The sequence below is a fragment of the Eulemur rufifrons genome, chromosome 2 (assembly GCF_041146395.1).
Source record: "Eulemur rufifrons isolate Redbay chromosome 2, OSU_ERuf_1, whole genome shotgun sequence".
Classification (NCBI taxonomy): domain Eukaryota; kingdom Metazoa; phylum Chordata; class Mammalia; order Primates; family Lemuridae; genus Eulemur; species Eulemur rufifrons.
In genome coordinates, this window is record NC_090984.1 from 65,800,113 (window position 1) to 65,811,514 (window position 11,402).

At 37.2% G+C, this 11,402-nt stretch overlaps 1 pseudogene; it reads right to left on the reverse strand.

The window, feature by feature from the left end:
* Positions 1-204: 204 nt before the first annotated feature.
* LOC138378603 (cAMP-dependent protein kinase inhibitor gamma pseudogene) lies at positions 205-408 on the reverse strand (annotated as a pseudogene).
* Between the last annotated feature and the right edge of the window lie 10,994 nt (positions 409-11,402).

Below are 11,402 nucleotides of genomic sequence, written 5' to 3' on the forward strand. Positions count from 1 at the left end.
GGGAATGTGGAGACTGTGGGTGTGGGCAGAGGGCTTTCCCAGAGCAGGGGCCACAGAGGCATCTCCGGGGAGGGATCATCTCAGACGGGCCTGGCTTGCCTGGGATGTGGAGTTCAGAGAAGAGGCTGCCAGCCTAGTGCCAGGGTTCCCCTTCCAGGAGAGGACAGCATGTCTTTCTTCCAGCTTCCTAGGACAAGGCCCAACTCAAGACGAGGTGGTGCCATCGCTGCTCTGGGGCTGGTTGCCAGATTGTCCTTCTGCCCCATCCAGTGCCAGCTCGCCCATGTCTCCGGGCAGGTTCCTCACGCTCACAGCCTACGAGTCTCCCTGGACGTCAAGGACAGCGTTCAGATGGGCTATCCGGTAACAGGAGATGAAGTCTGAGTAGGGGGACTTGACTGCCATCATGCCTGTCGTATCACTCCTCGGGCCTGGTTTAATTTCTGTTCCCTGCTTGCATTCTTTCAGAATTTCCCGTCGCCTTGCAGTGCTGGGGCCGCAGGCCCACAGCTCCTCCCAGGGGCAGCCAGGAGCCCACAGCCCGCCGCAGAGCCCACTCGGTGTCTTATTTTTTTGACCATCAAAATAAGTTGAGTAGTTATTATAAGAAATTATAAAGATCAGAGGACAAATTTTAAAAAGCACAAGAAACAACAAGTTTGATAAACGAGATGTAAAACATATTTCCATCTTTATTCACATCCCTGGATCAGGCCTTGTGTGTGTTTGTGGTGTGACGGACAGTGGGAAGGCAGTCCCCAGGTGCGAAATCCTGCCCTTTCCCGTGTGTTGAATGCAGGAGGATGGCTTAGACGCTGAGACTATCTGGAGGCATAGAGGTTCTAAACAGGGAAGGAGTTGAAGGCTGTCACAAGACAAAATGAGAAACTTGACAATTATACATTGCATTGCACATTCTTTCACCTTATTCTCTTACGTTTTTACCTGAAAATCAGAGGTGAACATGCTCAGTATGTCTTATGGTCTATTATTCTTGGCAACTGTTAAGATTCTTAATCCTACTTACTAAAATTATCCTGATATTTTTTAGTTACATGTCACTCACTGATAAAAACTAATTTGACTTTAGGTACCATCATATTTGTCCAGCCAACAATAATTCCTTTCTTTGAGAAGAGTTTTGTGTATTTTGTTGGGACAAGGAGATAAACGCAAATAATTGAAAAGTGTGCTTTACATACAGAATTTCATTTTCATTCAATTGCTGAAATTCAAATGAGAACAAATTAATTGTTGTAGCTTGATTTCAGGTTTTTTTCAACAAGGTTGTACCTGGCGTGTCTTAATTCTAGTTTATGTAAATTAAACAAAGACATAATAAAAGAAGGCTTTACACAGTTTAACTCTTCCCTGTCAGGAATTCAATCAGTAATAAATACTCATTTTTAATTCCATGTTTGCCCAATCTAGAACAAAACTGAACACAACTGATTTCTATGAGGGAAGTATTTGATGGTAAGAAATGACCTTGTATGTATTTTAGCAAAAGATAAAAAGAGTATGTGTGTGTGTGTGTGTGTGTGTACTGGGGGATGGCTGAGTATGCAAGAAAAAATTTAATCTTTAAAAATGGAATATGTTTCAGGGAGAAAGTGGAGAAGCCAATGGGAAATAAATAGAAATGTGAATACATTTGTAAAGTTGAAGTTCAGAATACAATTAGACATTTTTGATGATAAATGTACTTATTTTTTTGAATAACATGTTTACTTCCTTGAAGTGAAAGTTACCTTTTTTCTCTTTCAATAAAACCTGTTTATCTTGTTCTACAGCAGCCAAAGGCTCAGAAAGAAATATCTTCTCCAGGATGTTTTGTTCTGGAAAACAGGGTCATTAAAACACTTGATAACCTGCTGAAGCCTCAAAACATTTGTAGCCTATACACAGATGAAAGGACTTTCAACCTTTTGATATTTACTACCATTTCAGCTGTGAAGAGAAGAATACTTGCCTAATTATATTTTTAAAAGAAATATGCATGTTGTTTAACCACTAGGTTGGAATGAACTTGGATATTTCCCTTGTATTCTGAGAACCCCACCCCTGTTGCTGACTGTATACAGACAAATAGTCTAGCATGTCTCAAAAGATATTCAGCAGTACACTAGACCTTTATACCATGTTCTTTAAAAAAAGGATTATGTAGCTTAAGTGAGTTTGGGATACACAGTACATAATACTCCCTTTCTCAGGATTTCATATTATTATTAATAAATGTTCCAAGAAGCAGTACTGTAAAGAAATGTATTTAGCTTTGTTTAATATGTCTCCAAAATGTCTTTAACCATGAAATTTAAAAAATAAAAGAGAGATAGAGTCTGTCTTTATACACTTTCTATTTTTATTCCTCATCACAATGTTTGTTCCTCTGCTGATGGGGCAGAAGAGAGAAGGAAAATACTAATGTCTATTTAAGAGACTGCCTTGCCAAGTGGCTAGAGCTTTTTTTTTTTAGTATATTTGGATCAACTTTGTTCAGAGATTCACTTCTAGCAGCCCCTGGTTTGGGTGGGCCATGAGAAACTCAGCTAGATCTTTTTGCTGCCTGGTAGCTGGCAATATCACATTGCATTCCTTTAAAGCATATGCTTCTCGTGCTGTTGTGACAATTCCCTGCAAGGCTAAAGCCCTAATCCCATCTACCTCCTAAGGCCAACTCTTGAGTTTAAATTTTCTATGGGAATTGGTAATTTGGAGAAGAGGAAGTCCTAGCCCAATTCACCTGGTTCTGCTGAATGCCACCTCTCAGTATGCCTTTCAGAAAGATGGCTGGCCCCAACTCAAGAGTGTCGGCTTTTAGTGCCTTTGTTTTTCTGCTGTGGACCGCAGACCAATTCCAGCACTGATCACCTAACAATACCTTGCTTCGTGAACCATAAAAATTAATCACTGTTAACAGTTTGGACTACAGAGCTGTTTAACTGAGGAACCCCCATTTTCACCCTAAAAACATTTTGGGAAATACTATATTTAGTCATACGAGGTATGGTAGGATAAAATATACTAGTTATGTACCTCAGACAATAAACTCAGAAATCAAAAAAATAAAACTACTCTTTCTCTGCAAGTTCTGTCACACTGGGCTTTGTTTGGAAATCCTAGCATCAATCCCTTCCAGGGTTGTGTTATGTACCAGAGAGATGACCTGGTAACAAGGCAGAGAAGAGGGACACACAGGCTACTGCTGAGATGTTCATTGATTCAGTCAGCAAGGCCTGTAAGTTCCAAGGAAACCCTTTAGCTTCTATGCCACTCTTAGAATCTGGTGGATGCTACTCAAGGTCTTATCTGTCTTCAGTCATAATCTTAGAAAGTTGCTCAAAGCAGCCCCATTTTCTCCTCCCATTCCTCCAATCCAACAGAACTTTTTCTACTCTCTGGGCATTTTTCTCCCCTGTGTTTCTGTTCTAGATAATTCATCTACTCTCTAAATCTTTTAACATCCCTTCCCTGAGATTATAAAGACTATCTTTTATTTGTCTTAATCGGGGGGTGGTGGATGGAAAGGAGGAATTACTAGGGCAGGAAGTATAAGTTAATATCAGAAAAAATATTATCTTGACATATTCTTGTAGAAATTCTTTGTTTTTCTGCAAAGAACTTTTACTTTTCACCCAGATGATACTCTCTACTCCCATCTCAAGAGTATGAGACATGTGCCCCTGTCCCAAAAAGGATTTTTGTGGACTATAACTCCTACTCTAATAGCAGTGGCTGGCTGTGTGGTGAACTTTCACCAAGTGTGAAGTAGGGAAGCCTCACTATAGGATAAATATCTTATCTCCTTTGTCTGTGGGTCATTACATGTTCCCTCAGGAGGGCCTCAGTTCTGCTCCCCCGCCAGCTCAGCTATAGTTGCAGGTGGAATGGTCCTTGATTGTGATAAACCTTTGGCAGGCTTCACATAATTGATAGGGAAGTGAAGCAAAGGACTGGAGGTGAAGAGCAGTTCTCCAACCTGACTCAACTGAGGAATAAATTGAATGACATGAAAAACCTTCAGACACATAAAATTATAAAGTTCTGTTAGGAAAATTAAGAGACCTAAATAAATGAAGAGATAGAACATGTTAATGGATTATATTAAAAACTGATCCATAGATTAAATGCAACTCCAACTAACAGCTCATTTTGGTTTTTGTGGAAGTTGACAGGATAATCCTATAATTCATATGGTAATGCCAAGAACTAAAGATAATAAACCATTTTTAAGAAAAAGGAAAAAAAATAGAGGACTTGGTGGTGTTACTACAAGGATAGACTAACAGACTAGTGCAATACAGTAGAGAATCTAGAAATGGATGCACACATGGTATAGTCTACTCAATACATTGTGCTAGATCAATAAGACATTCGTTTGGAAAAAAATAATGAAATAATTTCTATTTCAAACCATGTAAAAGATCAAGGAATTGCAAATTGAATATGAAAAGTAAAGTGATAAAATTTCTAGAAGGTACTAAAAGAGCATATCTTCATAATAGGGAACGGTTCTTAAATAGAACAACAACAAAACACAGGCCACAAAGGAAATGATTAACAAACTATGCAACACTAAAATCAAGCACTTCTGTTCTACAAAATAAACCATTAAGAGAGGGATATGGTGGGCCACAAAAAAGAAAATATTTGTAACACTTGTATTAATAACTGGTAAAGAGCTGTATCTAGAGCATACAAGGAATTCCTACAAATCAGTAAGCAAATGAAAGACACTACAATAGAAAAATGGGCAAAATATTTGAACAGACATTTTACAAAAAAGGACATATAAATATATGAGAAGCCTCTTAAATCTTAGTCTTCAGAATAATACACATTAAAACCACAATGAGAGAAATCCTACTTAGTATATATATACTTTTATACCTACTTAGTGTTTATATACTGTGTATAGTCATTTCTATATATTTCTGGATTCTATTTGCTAATATATTTTTCTTTTTCCAAATTCATATACACACTTTGGTTTCACACAACAGATATCAAAATTCCAGAAATATTTTTTGTAGGTATGAACAAAATTATTCCGAAATTTATATGAAAAGACAAACAACTTAGAATAGCTAAAACAATATAAAAATGAAGAATATAGTAGGAGAAATCAGTTTACTCAATTTCAAAATTTAATATATAGCTATAATAATCAAGACTGCATGCTACTAGCAGAAATAAAAACATAGATCACTGGAACAGAATGAAGAACTCAGAAATACCAATTTTCCCAGGTGATTTTTGACAACAGTACAAAAGCAATTCAATGGGGGAAAGGAAGACTTTTCAACAAATAATACTGGAGTAATTGGACTTTCATAGATTAAAAAAAAAAAGAACGTTGACATAAATCTCATATCTTACACAAAAATATACTCATAATTGATCATGGACTTAAATTAAAAGTGTAAACTATAAAACTTATACAAGAAAAACCCACAAAGATTTTCTAAGGATAGGCAAAGAGCTCTTAGACTTGACACCAAATGTGCAATCCACAATAAATTGGACTTCATCAAAATTTAAAACTTCTTCTTTGCCAAAGACCCCATTAAAATATAAAAAGACAAGCAACAGACTGGGGAAATATATTTGCAAACTACATATCTGACAAAGGGATAGAATCTAGAATATATTAAAATCTCAACCATAAAAAACAAACAATCCAATTAGAAAACAGGCAAAAGATTTGAAGAGATATGTCACTGAAGAGGATATTCAGATGGTAAACGAGCACATAAAAAGATGTTCAACATCATTAAACATTGAGGATATGCAAATTAAAACCACAATGAGATATCACTACACACTAATCAGAATGACTAAAATTTTAAAAAATAGTGACATAGTAACAAGAAATGCTGGTGAAGGAGTGGAGAAACTGAGTCACTCATACATTGCTCTTGGGAATGTAAAATGGTATAGCTACTCTAGATAAAAATTTGGCAATTTCTTAAAAAACTAAACATGTAACTATTATAGGGCCACACAGTTGCACTCCTAGGCATTTATCCCAGAGAAATAAAAAAAAAAAATTATGCTCACACAAAAACCTGTACATGAATGTTTACAGCAGGTTTATTTATAATAGAAAAAAAATGGAGAACAATCTAAATGTCCTTCACTAGGTAAAAGGTTAAACAAATTGTTTTACATTCACACCCTGAAATACTACTTATCAATAATAAGAAGAAAACTATTGATACACGCAGCAATCTGGATGAATCTCCAGAGACTTACGTTGAGTAAAAAAAGCCAATCCCCAAAGATTACATATTGTGTGATTCTATTTATAGAACATTCCTGAAATGATGAAATTATAGAAATAGAGAAGAGATTAGTGGTTATAAGGGATTAAGGAGGAATGAGGTAGGAAGGAAGTAGATGTGGCTATCAAAGGGCAAAATGAGGGATGTTTGTGGTGATGAAGATGTTCTTTCTCTTGACTGTATCAATGTCAATACCCTGATTGTGATACTGCATTGTATTAATAGTTTTGGAAGATGTTACCATCAAGAGAAACCAGACAAAGGATACACAGGATCTCTCTCTGGATCATTTCTTATGACTGCATGTATATCTACAATTATCTCAAAATAACAATATTTTAAAAACCAATGAGAGAATACTATATACTGCTAAAATGACTAAAAGACTGAATATATCAAGTGTCTCTAAGAATGTAAAGCCATAAAAATTCTCATTACACTGTAGATAGTATTATAAATTGGTGTAACCATTTTGGAAAACTGCTTCACACTATTACTAAGGTTGAACATATGTATAGTTTGTGAATATTTTCTCCCATTCTGTAGGTTGCCTGTTTACTCGGTTGATTATTTCCTTTGCTGTGCAGAAGATTTTTAATTTAATTAAGTACCATGTATGCATTTTTGTTGTTGCTATATTTCCCATTGAGGTCTTAGCCATAAATTCTTTGCCTAGGCCAATGTCCAGAAGATTTTTTCGTATGATTTCTTTCAGAATTTTTATGGTTTCAGGTCTTACATTTAAGTCTTTAATCCATCTTGATTTAATTTTTGTATATGGTGAGAGATAGAGATCCAGTTTTATTCTTCTGCATGTGGCTATCTTGTTTTTCTCAGCACTATTTACTGAATATGGCATCTTTTCCCTAGTGTATGTTTTTGTCTGCTTTGTTGAAAATCAGTTGGTCATAGCCATATGGCTTTATTTCTGGGTTCTCTATTTTGTTCCATTGGTCTATATCTCTACTTTTATACCAGAACCATGCTGTTTTGGTTACTACAGCTTTGTAGTATAATTTGATGCCAGGTAATATACTACCTTCTGATTTGTTCTTTTGCCTAGGACTGCTTTGGCTTTCCGGCTCTTATTTGGTCCCATATGAAGTTTAGAATTATTTTTTCTACGTTTGTGAAAAATGATGCTGGTATTCTGATGGGAATTGTATTGACTCTTTAAATCACTTTGGGCAGTATGGACATTTTAATGATGTTATTCAGGATTTCTATTTCTTCCTGATTCAAGCTTGGGAGGTTATGTGTGTCCAAAAATCTATTTCCTCTAGATTTTCTAGTTTGTGTGCAAAGAGGTTTACGTAGTATTCACAGATGATATTTTGTATTTTTGTGATATTAGTCATAATGTTTCCTTTTTCATTTCTGATAAAACTTAACTGAGTCCTTTCTGTGCTATTTCTGATTATCCTAGCTAAAGGTCTATTGATTTTGTTTATCTTTTCAAAGAACCAAGTTTTTGTTTTGCTGACCTTTTGTATTATTTTTTGTTTGTTTGTTTCCATTTCTCTTAGTTCTGCTCTGAGCTTTGTTATTTATTTTTTCTGCTAGCGTTGGGTTTGGTTTATTCTTCTTTCTCTAGTTCCTTGAGGTGTGACATTCAGTTGTTAATTAGTGATCTTTCTGTAGTTTTGATGTATGCATTTAAGGCTATAAACTTCCCTCTTAGCACTGCTTTTTCTGTAGCTCAGATATTTTGGAAGCTTGTGTCATCTCTGTCATACAATTTGAAAAACCTTTTATTTCCATCTTAATATCATTCAACATCAGGTTGTTTAATTTCCATGTTTTTGTGTAGTTTTGAGAGTTCCTCTTGGAATTGATTTCCAGTTTTATTCTACTGTGGCCTGAGAAGACACATGGTATAATTTTGATATTTCTGAATTTGCTGAGGCTTTTTTTAAATGGCCTAACATATAATCTATCATAGAAAATGTTCCATGCATGTGCTGATGAAAAGAATGTATATTCTGCAGTTTTAGGGTTGAGTGTTCCATTGTCTGTTAGGTCCATTTGTTCTAGAGTCCCATTTAAGTCTAGAGTTTCTTTGTTTTATTTTCTGCCTTGATGATCTATCTAGTTCTGTCAATGGAGTGTTAAAGTGCTTCACTTAAATCTAGTAAAACTTGTTTTATAAATCTGGGAGCTCCTGCGTTAGGTCCATGTCTATGTAGGAGTGTTATATCTTTTTGTGACTTGTTCCCCTTATTGTTATAAAATGACCATCTTTGCCCTTTTTTAGCATTGCTAATTTAAGCATTGCTGATTTAAAGTCTATTTTATCGGATATAAGAATAGCTACTCCTACTCGCTTTCAGTTTCCATTTGCTTGATGTATTTTTTCCACTCCTTTACCTTGAGTCTCTGAGTATTCCCGTGAGTTAAATGAGTTTCTTGGAGACAGCATATATTAAGGTCGTATTTTTTTCCATTCATTCAGTCAATCTATATCTTTTAAGTGGAGCAGCAAGACTCTTTACATTCGATGTTAGTATTGATATGTGAAATACTCTTCTGTTCATTAAGTTCATTGTTAGCCAGTTGTTTTGTTCTCTTCCTGTGTTATGGTTTTATAAGAACTTTGAGTTTTAACTTTCAGATGTTTTTACAGTGGTGGTTATTTATTGTTCTATTACATGTATAGAGCACTTTTAAGCATTTCCTGACAGGTAGGTCTAGTGGTGACAAATTTCCTTAATATTTGCTTGTCTGGGAAAAACTTTCTTTCTCCTTCATTTATGAAATTTAGTTTTGCAGGATACAAAATTCTTGGCTGGCAGTTATTTTGCCTAAGATGACTAAAAACAGGTCCCCAATCCCTTCTGGCTTATAGGATTTCTGCTGAGAAGTCTGCCATTAGTCTGATGGGTTTTCCTTTGGAAGTTACTTGTTGCTTTCATCTCACAGCTTATAGGATTTTCTTCTTCACTTTGACTATGGCCAGACTGATAACTCTGTGCCTTGGTGATATCCTATTTGCAATGAATTTTCCAGGTGTTCCATGGCCTTTTTGTATCTGGATGTCAAAATCACTAGTGATACTAGGGAACTTTCCCTCTATTATTCCTTCAAATTGGTTTTTTATTTTTCTTCTTCTCCCTCAAGGATACCTATGATTCTTATATTTGTTCATTTTTACATTGTTCCATATTTCTTGGAGAGCTCATTCATTCTTCTTGATTCTCTTTTCTACATTTTTGACTGACTAGGTTAATTTGAAAGCCTTGTCTTTAATCTCTGAAATTCTTTCTTCTACTTGGTCTAGTTTGTTGTTAAAACTTTCCACTACCTACACAATGAGTGCATTGCGCACCGTTTGGGGAGTGGTAACACTTGAAGGTGCTGACTCGGGAAAGGGGGGGTGGGGAAAAAAATATGAAACTGTTGTTTTTAACTTGCACTGTTCACTTAATAATTCATCATGAATATTTCCCATATTATTTCATATCATTGTACAAGAAATAATGTATACATTATGAGGACATACTGTATCTAACAAGATATACTGTTAGACTCTTTGATTCTGTAAAATTAAATTGAAAAAAAAAAAAAAAACTTTCCACTATATACTGAAATTCCCTAAATGATTCCTTAATTTTGTTGAGTTCTGTCGTATCTTTTCTTATGTTATCTCTCTCTTTAGTGAGTTTTTCATTCAAGTCCTGAATTATTTTTTTTGGTTTCTTTGCTTTGGTTTTCAACTTTTTCATCAATCCCATTGATCTTACTTGCCATCCATATTCTGAATTTCCTATCTGTCATTTCAACAATTTCCTTTTGGTTGGAGTCTGTGCTGGAGAACTATTGTGATCTTTTGGGGATTTCAAAATAGACCCTCTTTTCATGCCACCAGACCTCTTATGCTGGTTCCTTCTCATCTGATACCTCTTCTTTCAGCTGAAGACAGATAGCTTTGCACTACACCTGTTCTCTTCCAGGAAAGCTGTTGCTCAGTGAAGAGAGGGAGAGGTCCCTAGGTGGCACACTTGCGTACTACTCCAGAAGGTTGATGGGCAGGAGAGGGGCAGATGCACTGTGAGCCTTTAACACTGCTGCTCTCCTGTGTTTCCCCATTCCTCTGTGGTTCTCAGGCAGTCGGCATGCTGCAGCATGAGCAATCGCCCCTCCCAGATCCCCCGGTAGCAGTGAGGGAGTGTGGTACATGCCTATAGGATGGTGGCAACAGCATTTGTCATCCCACAGCACCTTTAGAGCTGCCCTGCCCAGGTGGCAGTGGCAGGAATCTGTGCACAGTGGCCCAAGTGTCACCCCACCCAGGTCCCCTAGCAGCAATGAGGGAGTGCAGCACTCAATCTAAGGGATGTGTGACAGTGCCAGCCTCCCTGCTCCCTCCCTGGTCCAGCAGGGCTGATAGGGAGGTGGCAACAATGGCTCTGTACCCTAGGTAGATGCAGCACTCTGGGGCTAGGATTTCAAAGTGGCACCAGCTGAAGTGCCGAGAGTTCATAAGCCAGTGAGACCCTGCTGTGCCTTTTCTCTGGAGCAATGCCTCTGCACAGTCTCCAGTCAGCTCCTTGTGTAAGTCCAGTACCCTGCTGTGGTGGAGGGGCCCCCCAAACTCTGATTGCAGTGTCCATGGGGGAAGTGTGGAGCCAGGGTTCTCTCCTTTGTCCCTTCCCCATATGTGGGCAACTTCCCCATGTACCTCCTGCCAAGGAGGTCACCCCTCCTCTCTCTCCTTCAATCTGGGAGCCCCCTGTCACCTCTCTGTTGATTCCCAATGCTCTCCCCTAGGTGATCGATCTGAAGGTGAATATCCACTTGCCACTTTCAATCTTCTCCATGACAGCAGCTTGTGTAGGCTGCTTCTAGTACACCATCTTGGCCTCCCCTCTGATTATTTTTTTAGTTGACATTTTTATTTATGGTTGAGCCACTTTGTTCTTCATTTTAGAAGAAACCATAGGCCCAAAGAAATGTATTGGAATATCCAACATCACACAGCTTGTAACAGCAGAAATACAGCTTGATTTCTTTGATGGTTGTTATAATTGCAGTGATTCCTGCAGCCTTGGGCATTTTCCTTTTCACAATGATAGAGTAAGTCTGTCTGGGGCAATCTTGGCTGCTGGGTTGTAGTATTAA